Consider the following 13,484-nt stretch of genomic DNA (forward strand, 5'->3'; position numbering starts at 1 on the left):
GGATATTGTAATATTTTTTGCCAAAAAAGTTCACTCTCATTGGGTATTCCACATTCCTTAAATTAATCTTCGTCCATCCAATTGACAAAAGGTAATTTTCTGTATTGCTCTTCAATCATATTAAGATTGTCTTGTGCTAAATTCAAAAATGGCAATTCAGAAAACTTTGGTCGTAAAGCTTGGTTTAAAATTATATTTGGGCTTAATTGCGCTAGATCTTGAAATAAATTCCTTGCCGATGGAAGTCTTTGTTGAACTTGATTTAAAGCTTCTTCCAACATTTGTAAACATCTTTCTTTGATAGTTAGAACTTTTTGCTTGATTTTTTCATCATTATTATTTATTTGCAGGTATTTATTACATTCATTCAAAAATTTCATTCCAAAATCAACTTTAGAAATACTTTTCTTATAATTATCATCATAAAGTCTACTTTGCAAAGATTTGTAGTGCAAAAATAAATTTTCATGCAACTGATAAGGGTCTGCTTTATTTTGTTGAAAAAGGCCATTTAACCTTTCAAATTCTTGAACTATTGGAGTTGCATAATGGAAATAGAAATAATTAGTCTGATCCAAAATCATTTCTTTTATCATTCTTGCTTTAAATTTGGTGTCAAATCGTTGTTCTGCTACTTCTGCAGAAATAAAATTTGCTATAAATTCTTCTCAATTCATTAATAAATTATACATGACCTTTCCCCGAACTAGCCAGCAAGTTGAAGATGTTTTTTCAAAGGGAAGTGGTGCAGTTCTAACAAAATCTGTTGAAAAGTTTAAAACATTAAACAATTCTTTGAAATCTTGGCGTCTTAAATTGCTATTTCTAAACCATTTAGGTATCTCAATCAACAAATATCCAATATTAGAAGGTAAGTTTGAAACAGCATATTGAATACATAGCGCTAAAGAATGACATATGCATTTATACTGCACACAGAAAGGAGCAACTTCACTCAATCTAGACCATACAGAATTATTGCATCCTACCATATTAGATGCACCATCCGAGGCGAAACCAATGCAATTTGTTAAAGATTGGCCACATTTATGAATTTCATCTGAAACTAAATTAAAAATATTTTCTCCTGTTGCTTTTTGAACAGAAATTAATCCTAAAAAATTAGTGGTGATTTGCTGTTTTAAATTACTAAAAAATCTTACTAAAAGACACAAATACTTTTGAGTTGAAACATCAGTTGACTCATCCATGATTATTACATACCTTTTATCTTTCAAGTCTTCAATAAGTTCAGATTTCAAAACAGGTGAAATTACATTTTTCAGCAGAAGTAGGCATTTAGTTCTGTGCAATTTGATCTTGCCTAGAGTACTTCCACACCCTTGTTTCACAATAATTTCACCAAGGTGATTGATTGATCTTATTGCACTATGGCAGGCTATACTTACTGAAAGCTGTAACTCGGCTTCCTTAACTTTATCATCAACTGTCTTGCTGGTTTTTGTGACAGGAAGAATAGTTTGATATGTAGATGGAGTATTTTTCTTGTGCTTGTCTGATTTGTCATGGTTTGAAAGATTGGATAATCTTGGGAGTATGGTACACCTACATAATTTGCAATATGCAGATTCAGAACCATCGGTTACTTTTTTAATCCAAGGAAATTTATCCTTCCATTTATCATTATATTTTCTGTTATTGTCATATGTCGATTTCCACTTAGGCATAATTATAAATGAAAATAAAAAATAAAATAACTTTGAGAACGATTTTATAATCACTTTAGGTATGGCGCAGCTGAATAGTTACTAGGTAGGCATGCAGAGTAGTAATAAGCAGCAAAATTTCTTATTTTAGTGTTGCCAGATTAAAATCTATAAAAGCGTGAAGTAGAGTCGCTGATAGGATACCAGAATGTTGCCAGCTTGCTAGAATAAAAATGCCAAAATGCGATAAACCATGATGAAAAATTATAATATACAACTTAGAATGGATACTGAAATAAATAAAATCAAATTTGTTAAAAAATAAAATTATCATGATGTTATTCAAAAAAAGCCAAAACAAAGACAAAAAGCCAAACAAAATTTTTGATGCCAATTGGACTGAAAAAAAGCCAAATTTCGTAAATTTGGCGTCAAAAAAGCCAATCTGGTAACCGTGATTCTATGATGTAATTTGTCAAGTTTCTATTCTGGCATTCCACTATGTACCCTAAACAAAGATGAATGTTTAAAACAGGTGAAAACATTTTAGTAATTAAACTATTGCTACGTTTTAAGGTTGAGCGGGTGTGTTTATTACTCTGTGTTTTAAAGTTTCTTTTGTATATTTCTTTTGCAATTCAATACATTTGACACTAAATCTAAATCTTTGATTTAGTTGTTTAGTGCTTTGTTTATTAAAAGTTAGCTATCTCCAAGTTTTTCACTGCAATAGATACAATCACATTAGGGATAGTTTAATAACAGCTGCTATTCTTGAAGGGTACAACTTTGCCTTTTTTTTTTTTTTTTTTTTTTTTTTTTTTATTTTGCAGAAAAGACCTCTTTCCGCTCAGAGAGCACTAAGAGGCCCAGGGAAGCCTAGGCATAGTTGGCACAAGAGAATAATATGATGGCACAAAGAAGGGACAGCGGGTGAAGCGACATACCCTATTCCAATATTAGAGTTGGAACAGAGCATACGACACCCACAAAAACACACACAAAAACTAGAAACAAGTACATACATCTAAATAAAACAACTATACAAAAACATATAATACCAAGATAGACCCAGTAGAAGCACTAAATAGCCCAGCCAGGAACAGTGACAGTAAGCCGCAGCCAGCAGAAAGAGTTTTATTGGGGACCGTAATGACTAGCACACTGAATAAAGCAATCTTTTAGTAAGTTAAAACCCTCAGTGTCCTCTACTAAAGCGTGGAGAGGAGCCGGCCAGACCTGCAACCGGTCGTAAAGGAAGGTGATCAATTTTCTTCGACAGATATCAAAAAGGCTACAGTCATACAAGATATGCTCAATAGTGTCCGGAACATGGCAACCACAGTTACAATTTGGGTTATTTATGATCTTGAATCTGTAAAGATAGCTATTTAGTTTACCATGCTGCGTTAATAAAGTCGTAGTGAAATGGTCATGATGTTCCCAATTAATTTTAATCCTGTGACTGACAGTAGGAAAGAAGCTATGCGTAACGGCACCATTTGTGTCTGCCTGCCATCTGGAGTCCCAGAGCTTAATTGAACTCTGCCGTAGAATATGCTTAGCATGCCCTAAAGGAAGAATAGAATAGTCTATATTACTATTTAAATGTGCACTAGTAGCCAGGAGGTCAGCCAAGTCATTCCCAGGGCAAGCAGAGTGTGCCTTAATCCAAGAGGCCTTAGTGTTGTACAAGGCGACGCACTTTTTGAATAAGTTGTAGATGTCTAAACTAAGCTTGGTGGATATCTTAGGCTTTTTTAAACAAGCCAATGCAGTCTGCGAATCAATGCAAAGTAACACCTGGTTCAGCTTGTTTTTAATTATGTAATTTAAAGCATGCCAGACAGCTAAAATTTCAGCCTGAACAATGGAACAATCCTGATGTAACTTAAAGTCTAAACAATGCAAAACTTGCATGCCTGACAGGAAAGCCACAGCTGCCCCCGTGCCGCACTCGGACTTCGACCCATCAGTGAATATCTTAAGCAGGTGGTGGTCAGCATAATCGATCAATGCATCTTCATGTGAATATGCAGGGTGAGGAAGCTGCTCCACACCAGCCTGGATAGCATACTGAACACAATAATTATTAAGGTGCAATGTACCTTCCCTCTTAATGTTAAAATAATCATAATGCTCTCTAAGCAGAAGATCCAATGGTAATTTGTTAGCTAAAAGTAAAGCAGTTTCTCTTGAAATAGTCCTATAACCCTTAATTATTTTAATACAAATACGCCGTTGAAACTTTAAAAGCATATCCCTATTCTTTTGGTACTTGAGAGCATCCCCCCAAACGCCTACAGCATATCCCAGATACGGTAGTACAGCACCCTCGTAAATAACATCTAAAGTCTTAGAAGCAAGTCCCCAACGCAGGGTCGCAATTCTATTAAACATGTGTAGCAGTTTCTCAGCCTTCCCCAACTGCACACGGATATGGGGCGACCAGCTAAGCTTGTCATGTAAAGTAACCCCCAGGTATTTAATTGAATTTACATACTCCAAGACCTTCCCATTTAAAGTCAGAGGTGGTTTACTAATCTTACGCTTCCTCGTTACAAATAGTAATTTAGTCTTGTCAGTATTAAAATTTAATTTAGTATCATTAGCCCAATTTTGAAGACTGGCTAGTATGGAACTAGCTTTCTTTTTAAGAGAATAAATATTTTTGTCAGTCACCGTCACAAGCAGGTCGTCGGCAAAGGCAAAGAGCTCACTACCGGCGGGAAGCTTGATCCTAAAAACAGTGTTCATTAAAATATTCCACAAAGCTGGGCCAGAAGCAGAACCCTGAGGAACACCCAGCGAAACATCCCTAGTGGATACTACAGTATTATACCTTAAAGATACCTTCCTGTCCTGAAAGTAACTAACCACGAGATCGTACAGATTCTTTGGTACTTCGGCAGTCCGAAGTTCGCGTAGAATGAAGACGGGCCAGGCGGTGTCAAATGCTGAGGAAATGTCCAGAGAGATAACAATGCATATATTTTTGTTACTTAAGGCATGCTGCATAATATCCCTAACTTTAATCAGGGGGTCAACAGTACTCATCTGAGGAGTGAAGCCAAATTGGTTTTTATTTAGGAATTTTTTAAGATTTAAGTGGTAATTTATCCTATTGATCATTAATTTTTCTAAAATTTTACCTAATACAGGGAGCAAACTAATTGGCCTAAAGGATTTCGGATTATCCAGAATTTTGCCTGGCTTCGGAATGAGTTTCACCACTGCATGCTTCCATGCTGTGGGGAAAACACCAACAGCTAAACACATATTGTAAATATTAACAAGGGAGTCAGGCGAGGTGTTAAAGGCATTTTTTATGATCTCCGCATTCAACCCATCCTGACCAGGCGCCTTCTTATTCTTTTGAGCCAGAATGACCTCTTTAATTTCCGAATGAACAAAGGGCAGATCATCGCCCATATGGTAAGGTTGCTGAATACAGTTCCTTATATCACTGTGAGAATCACTATCATTATCAGTATTATCCATATGAAAGAAATGATTTAAGAGCATATTGGCAATTTCTCTGTCATCGTACAGAGTCTTGCCTTGAACATTTTTGATAGTTAAATTGGGAGAACTAGTAATAAAGCTCTTCTTTAATAATTTATAAACGCGACCCCATGGATCAATGTTGCCCTTGTCTGTACAGAATCTCTTCCAGGATTCAGTTTTTGAAGACTTAATTAAATTTTGATAGCTTCGCCTAGCTTCTAGATAACGCTTCTTAAAATCTGTACGATCTGGACCACAAGATCGCTGAAACCTACGCCTTAACCTATTAACATCTGCTCTGGAGACCGTCAATTCACGACTCCACCAGGGAACAGAGTGCCTATACCATTTTTTGAGTGGAATACTTTTGTCAGCAGCTTTTTGAATAATTTCTATGTATTTTTGAATAATGTATTCCACCGGATGATTATGATGAATTAAATTATTAATCTCTGGAATATCTTCAGAGAATGTACCGCTAAAACTGCTCCAGTCAGCTCTATGGACATTGTAGTTTTTACTAAAAGGCTCGCTAGTTTCTTGAGTCCTAGCTGTACATAATTCAACGTCAAATAAAATATACCTATGGCCTGAAAGTGATTCAGCAAGCGAGACTCTCCAATTTTTGATATTAATGCTACCTTTAGTTAAGGTCAAATCAATATAGCTTTCTCCCTGGTGGGAAGAGAATGTAGGCGGTCCCCCTAAATTATGAATGACTAAATCTAAATCGTATATTAGTTCTAGTATTCTCACCCCTCTCGGATTTTGAAGTCTGTCAAACCAGACAGGCGACCTACCATTTGCATCAGTACCAATCACGTAAGGAAATTTAAAGGCAGAGAAAAGCCTATGAATGGCCAGAATCTGTTCATCAATATCACCAGATGGTTTTAAATAAGTAGAGTTTACAATAAATTTAGAAGTATTCGCACTAATTAAAACAGTGCTAGAAAACTCATTCGATAGCTCCTCGATAAGAGAGGACGAGATGCTTTTATTAAAAACCAGCACAGCAGAGGCCAAACCAAGGCTATAGCAATTGATCCACCCCGGAATACCCAGTATCCGAGAAGAAGCGTACGGATCTTGAATCAATGCTATATCGATCTTGTGGTCCAAAGCAAACTTAATTAAGTGATCTACAGCAGTAGAGCAGTGATCGAGGTTAATCTGCACTATTTTTAGCTCCATTATTGCTTAGTGCTGTCAGTACTTAGTTTAATGTAGTAGTTTAACACAGGGCAGCGATAGCTACGGGCCCCATGCCTGGGATCCACACGGTCCGCATCCTGGCTGCACCTCTTATTATAACGCAGGCAGTTAATACACAGCATTTCGTGAGGTTCCACGTTACATTCTCTTGAGCAATGATTTGCTTCTGCACATTCAGTACAGCGAAGTTCATTGTGGCACATTTTAGTAGTATGTCCGTATTCCCAACACTTGCCACATCTTTTGTAGTAGTGAAAAGTATATACTTTTCTCTTCCTCCAGCCCATGTATAGAGTGTCACCCGCCTCCACAAACATCCTCCTGAGCTCAGGGGTGATGACAAACACCCACGACCGAATACCCCTCTCTTCTCTGCCCAGGAAGAAGACGTGTTTAATATGGTCCTCAGTGAGCATGTGAGCATTTTGTTTTAGGATGTATTCTTTCATCTTCTCTTCACTGATCCCCCAAGAAACCCCTGGGATAATAATCCTTGGGTCCCTTAGACTGGGAGCTCTTACTTTTACATCTCCCCTGCTCTTTAGAGTGTTTAGCAACTTAACTGCTCCTTCTTTATTGTTGCAGTTTATAGCAAACCCTTTTTTGATTTTGCGGACACCCGCTACACCTATGCCCAAATTGGTGATGTCCACCTCCTTTTCAATTTTTCCAATAATCTCCTCGCTGTCAGCATTCTCATCTGGATAAACCAGTACAACTTTATCGTTAGCAGGACGTGAGGGCCTCCTCACAACGTCCGCATAAGTACACTTGTTTCTTGTGGGACTTAAATTCCCCAAACCGTCGCCATTATTAACAGGTTGCTGGAGGGAGTCAATGTGGAGTTTTTGCTGATTGATGACATTATTAAAGCTTTTCTCGAGCTCCTGCATCAGACTGCCCACACCAGCCAGACTCTGTATGGCTTTATCTTTGAGATCCGTCCGCATGTTGCGGGTTGCCTCTAAACATTCTTTGATGATGGACAGCTTCTTCTTTATTTCCTCTCCTAGCCCCATGAGGATATCTTGAGACTCAGCCATGTTAACACAAATCAGCAAAACTTCTTAACCGAAAGAGCAGACAATTGGGATGTCAAGAAAGATCCAGAAAAAATGCTTGAACTAGATTTCGCCAAATGGCTTGGCAGCGCGGACGGCTAGATAAAGACGGACAGCTGGACGACGCCGAAAGGAAAAAGATACGCCGATCAGCTAATGAGCCACGTGTACTGAGACAACTGGCTTTGTCCTTCCGCTACAACAGTTACCCTTATTGCGCCGTAAAAAATGGCTCGACTTTCACGAAAAATAATGTAAACAGTCGTGACAATGTACACAGCCAACAAGCTACAGTTGAGCTCGATCGCGACAATACGAGGCCCGCGATTTACACAATTATGGTCGAGTAGGTTTGCTGGCGTAACAGCACGAAAACAGTTTATAAATGTACAGTAATAGCACAGTGAATAGAGCTTCAGATGATGATCTCAGTAATACCCCACACAGAAGGGCCTTCACAGTAGAAGCGAAGAAAGCGACCACGTGGTTCTAAGAGAACAATGGTCTTTGTTCTGGTACTCCTAGATGAAGCGTATAACACCGTACAAAAGCGCTTGATTCATATAACATTTGATAAGATCACTTACGATATAGTCCACTAAGCTCCCGTGTCGGCGAAAAACTTTACTCCTACGCACGAAGCCCGCAATAAGCCCAAAGCCTACTAAAATGTCTTCGTTATAGTTCCTTATAAATGGCACGACACATAAAACACATATCAGATGAAGGCTCTCGTTGAGACAAGTCGAACGATATATATGTTCCACCAGTAAATCGAAATCGCCGCCGAAAAAAACGATCGAAAGCAGGAGCACATGTACCTACGTGCCTGCTCAAACGCCCTCCCTAGGCATCTCGTACAACTGGCCTTGCAACCTGCACCAACACAAGACAGTCTACTAAAATTTGCTGGTAAAATTTGGTAGGTTGTGAAAATTGTGACCAGTGTAAAATCTAAAGACAGTCTAGTTTCTTAACTGCATATAAAATTTGTATTTGATAGAAGAAAAAAAACAACTGTAAAAAATGATGTTAATTTCATTATTTGAAGTAAAAGGAATCATTCTTTACACTTGTGTTCATCTTCACAATTCCTGATTTCACTAGTGATATAATATCATAATATTAAACTCTAACTAATACACGAGAACACCAAAAGAAAACATTTGTCATTTTATTCACAAAACATTCAAATGACAGCATTAAGATTTGTGTCAGTGGATTGAGAGGGAGTAAGGGAACAAAAGGACTTCATATATGAAAACTAGATAATGTTTAGGTGTTAGATATATGAAAAAAACCCAGAACACTGCATGGTGGCCAGCCCATTAATCAGGGACAAACCACTGATACTACCAGTGTTCAATAGTTTTATTCACTCAGCCACTAGCAGTTTAATTTGTGTCACTGCACAGAGACTTTTGGGACACTGTACAGACATTTGTAATAATGTTTAAAAATAATAACAAAATTTAAGGTATTAAGACAAATAAAATAAATTTTTAGAGTTCAAAAATAGCCTAAACCACCATTTAATTACACTGTGTAAATAATTAGTGTAAATAACAGGTAAAGTACACAAACAACAGAAATTGAATGTAAACTGAACATTTTAGCAAATAAGTTTAAAGATGAAGGCATATGCACAGATGGAAAAGTTCTTTGCTGTTCCATTTGTGATTATGTAATTTCAGTTGATGTGAAACACGAAGAAATGAAAAACAGGTGACACAAGTTTGAAAAAGCATAGAGTAGGCAAACAAAAAAGGAGGAATTTCGAGCATATATTTATAGGAGCACCTGGATGTTGTTGGAGAGAATCCTGTAATGTTTATACTGGAAGAAACAGTGGATTCCACAAAACGGTACGTGCTGAACATACTTTTCCACCACTGACCAAGTGCTATGTACAACCAATGTTGTTCAAATTGTACCAACTTGAAAGTACAAACTCAATGAACTCTAATATCTGGTCATCTGTTGGGGGTCTTGGATGAACAGTGTTGTATTCTACTGCGAGAACTTCGAGAAAATTAATGTGTTTATCAACGAACTTCCTCCTGGTGATTCTGCAACTGTCAACAGTGTCGAGAAACTGGTCACTGATCCAGTAGTGACCACAGAGCTCTACTCTGTGCATTCGTACAAGTTATTTGTAGATAAAATCAACGAGCTAAAAAGATGTGGAACTGAAATGTGGGATCAGTGGAATGTTGTAAGTCAGGTGCTTGATGTACTGGACAGTTTTGCCCTGGACAAACTCAAATCTAGTTTATCAAAAAATTCTGATTTGAAAAATATTCAGAATCACACTGAACTAGAATTCTGAGTAAAACTGAAACATGTCCCCTTAGTCTTGGTCGACGTAAAAAAATCTTTTTCCTTATATACAGACGTTCTATCCTCTAAACGAGAAAACTTCACTTTTAAGAACATTGAAATAGTTACTGTTGTAAATTACAATGATCATCTTTATTTCTAAATTGCAATAAACAATTATGTAGTTTCACACTGTGAATCCGTCTCTGTAAACCATATAATTTGGTAGACATATCTCACAGCAAATTCATTGTGATACCATACAGCAAGCCGATTATATACTAAGGAATTACGTAGTTTGTAACTATAGTACATCTTGTTGGTTTTTGCACCAAACAGAGAAAAAAAGCACCCAAACAAGCACCCAATCCATTCTAACACTGCATTCAAAAATCTGACCTTAGTGATCAGCCACGGTCACCATATTACACCTTCATGCAGCATCCTCTTTCAACAATTTTCTAGACTTATTTAATAATTTATTAATATTTTAACAAACTTAACATAATTATACTTTATTGAGTTTATTTTCATAAAAAAACAAGTTCACATATCCAATAAATAACTTAAAAACTTAATTTCTGCACTAAAATTCAATTTAATTGATCTCTTGAATTAATGAACAGTTAAAAATATTTAGCAGCTGTACGAACAGAGTCAATGGATATACTGATCCTTGTGCTATGCTCTCAAGAACAGTTAATGCCTCAGGTTTCCCTAGCTGGCATGAGAGTCGCCATTAGGCGAGAAGTTTATCTATTTGGTTAGAAGTTTTCCTATTTTCAAGCATTTTTGTAACCTTTTTCTACTGTTCTGTCAAAAAATCTTATTCATAATTACATTTTTAAATTTTATATCATGTATAAAGGAAGGAAACGTGTATTTGATTTATTAAAAAAATGAACATGATAATTTTAAATTACCGATGAGGATTAAATTACAAATAATTAAACCGAAAAGAAAATTATTTTTGGTTTAATTTATCCAGGTTTTAAACAGATATCTATTTAAAACTGTTAAAATTAATATCTCAAATACTATAGTAGAGATAATAGAGACTTATCACCCTGTTACTGGTAACATAAAAATGACACTTCTATCATCAGAATGCAATCTTTTATCATTTTAATATTATAAGCAGCATTGTGATCAGTCTGTTATCTCTATTATAGTATTTGAGATATTAGTTTCAACAATTTTTAAGACGGAACCTCTTTTATAATGTTTAAAACTGTTATATTGCTACATATTGTGAATAAAAGTTTTGTTCATAAAGATCTGTGTATAATATATCTGTTTAATAAATAGGTAATGGTAAAATAAATAAATAAATTTGCATTTTACTGTTTTGTTTTATTAGTTTAAAAGTTGTTACAATTATGAACTTTTCATTATTTTTAGGTTATTTTAGTCATGGGGAAAGTTAACGACCTCACCCCTAGGAAAAAAGTGAAATTAAAACCCTCATTTTAAATACAGAGCATTCAAATAAACAAATTGCATCAATTGCAAGCGTTTCAACGGCTTCCCTTGAATTAAGAAGAAACTCGAAACTAATGTGAAATTTCCAACCCAAAGGGGAAATGTGGCTGAAAAAAAATTACTACACCCAGAGATAAGCATCAAATAAATATCTGTATGGAGAACAGAAAGACACCTCTGAAATTGTTGGTAAAAAAGTTTCAGGATGCTAATATAAATATATCACCAATGACAACTCATCGTCGTCTTAAAGAACTTGGGCTGGCATGTCGGCGTCCAGCAAAAAAGCCGCGGCTTACGCCCACTACTATGGCAAAGCGATTGCAATAAGCAAAAGATCACAGAAATTGGACTGTTCAAGATTGGGAAAGGTAAATCTGTGGTTTCGTACCAAATTATAAATTAAATGCCTTTTTTATCATATTTTGAAGGTTTTAATGACTCTGCGGATATTTTCATGTTTGTTTCTCTGACGAGTCTTCGATTCAGATTCTGTCTCATGAATCAGAGTTTGGTAGGAGACAAATTGAGAAGTACTGCAATGACTGTATAGTAAGAAGAGTGAAACACCCTCTAAGCATTATGGTGTGGTCTGTCATCTGTAGCCAAGGTACTGGCCACTTGTACATTGTAGAGGGCACAATGAGACAAGACCAATATATGAAGACACCAAGATGCTTCCCCAAGTTGAGGAATGATATCCAAATAGTGACTTTTGTTTATGCATGACTCTGCTCCTTGCCACAAGGCTAAAAATGTCACAAAATACCTGGCAGATAAACAAATTGAGGTTTTGAAATGGCTGGAAATTCCTATAGAAAACTTTTGGGAGCTGCTAAAGAGAGGTTTCCAGGGGTCTTATCACCAACAAGTGGCAATTGATAGAGCATTTAATAGAAGTGTGGCACGAAATTTAAAAAAATTGCTTGAAATGCATATAAAGTATGCCTAGAAGAGTTGAAGCGGTGATTGCTGCAAAAGGCAGTTCAACAAAACATTAAACATATTTTTCTACATTTATTTTTAGTTCTAGAAATATGAATATAAATACCTGATTTGTATTTTTATTTTATCAATTAGACCCCTTAGAAATAAGTAAATAAAAAATTTAGACATTTTTCTTAGTTTCATGCTTTTATTATGGTGAAAGTTGAAAAAATGCATTTTTTACGTTATGGCTCTAATAATATGATCACCCACTGTAGTAGCATTACAGATATTGGCAGCGCAAGGACCACTGTCAATTACTTTATTATCAAATCGCAAGAGGACACCCTACTTTTCCAGTTCGGCGGCTCTGTTTTGTATATAAATATGTATTATCAACTTTTATGATCAATTCCTGGAAACTCTCTTTCTTCTCTCGATTCAAAATAAACGAAAACAAAGAACAAAGATATCGCTAGTAAACTATGCTGTTAATTAACTTTTAAAATACGAATAAGGTATATTTTAGGCAATTTAATTGATGATCTACGAAATCCTCACCTTATGTCATCTGCTAACTTGACCTCCAGTTCTTCGCTTATTTTCGTATTTGTATATTCATAATTTCATTGTTTTAATTTCTCCAATTTATCTATATGTTAATAATTAAATTCTAATTATAGTTATTAATATAAAATCTATTTAATCAATTTTTAAGACAATAACTTAAGGATAATTAATAGCTTCGTAAGAATTTTAATATTTTTAAAGGTAAAAATACTTTTATTATCGCATTTTATCTACAGATGAATAAACTTTAATTAGAATGGAGCATAAATTTCATTTTAAATGTCAAAAAAAATTTCGATGTCATTTCCGTTTATATTTCAATTTTAAGATGGCGGCATTTTCAATGTTTATGCACGTGTGTTATGAAACTATTCATTGGTTTTGTTTGTAATGACGTGAAGTTCTTAAAATTTATTTTACGTGCTTTCTAATATGGATTATAATATGCGAATTTTTGGGTTTTTGCGGGAAATCGAACATATTTTCAGAACCATCTAAAATTTCTCTGATTAGTCTGGAAACAGGGGGACCTAATTTATGCATTCTTTGAAAACGGATAAGAGTGGCTTTAATGTAATAATGTTAACATTCGCTATCGTTACTTTATGCCCAAGCAACGCTGAGCTTAACTGCTAGTTTTAATGGAGTGAAATTGTACCTTGTAAGCTCCATTTATTTATATCGTTGATAGTTTAGTTTTTATTCTGAAATTATTTTAATATTTAATGTCACACGT

The 13,484-nt window shown here is 35.5% G+C and overlaps 1 protein-coding gene across 1 annotated transcript in view; it reads right to left on the bottom strand.

The window, feature by feature from the left end:
* LOC136970858 (zinc finger and BTB domain-containing protein 26-like) overlaps nucleotides 1-12,839 on the bottom strand; it is a 33,324-nt gene extending 20,485 nt beyond the window's left edge. Inside the window, exon 1 of the mRNA XM_067265355.1 lies at nucleotides 12,740-12,839. The gene's annotated coding sequence lies outside the window, so the exon portion shown is untranslated. The remainder of the gene's footprint in view (nucleotides 1-12,739) is intronic.
* Nucleotides 12,840-13,484: the final 645 nt, after the last annotated feature.

This window comes from Centruroides vittatus, unplaced genomic scaffold, assembly GCF_030686945.1.
Source record: "Centruroides vittatus isolate TY-2023 unplaced genomic scaffold, ASM3068694v2 contig_221, whole genome shotgun sequence".
In the NCBI taxonomy this organism is placed as follows: Eukaryota; Metazoa; Arthropoda; class Arachnida; order Scorpiones; family Buthidae; genus Centruroides; species Centruroides vittatus.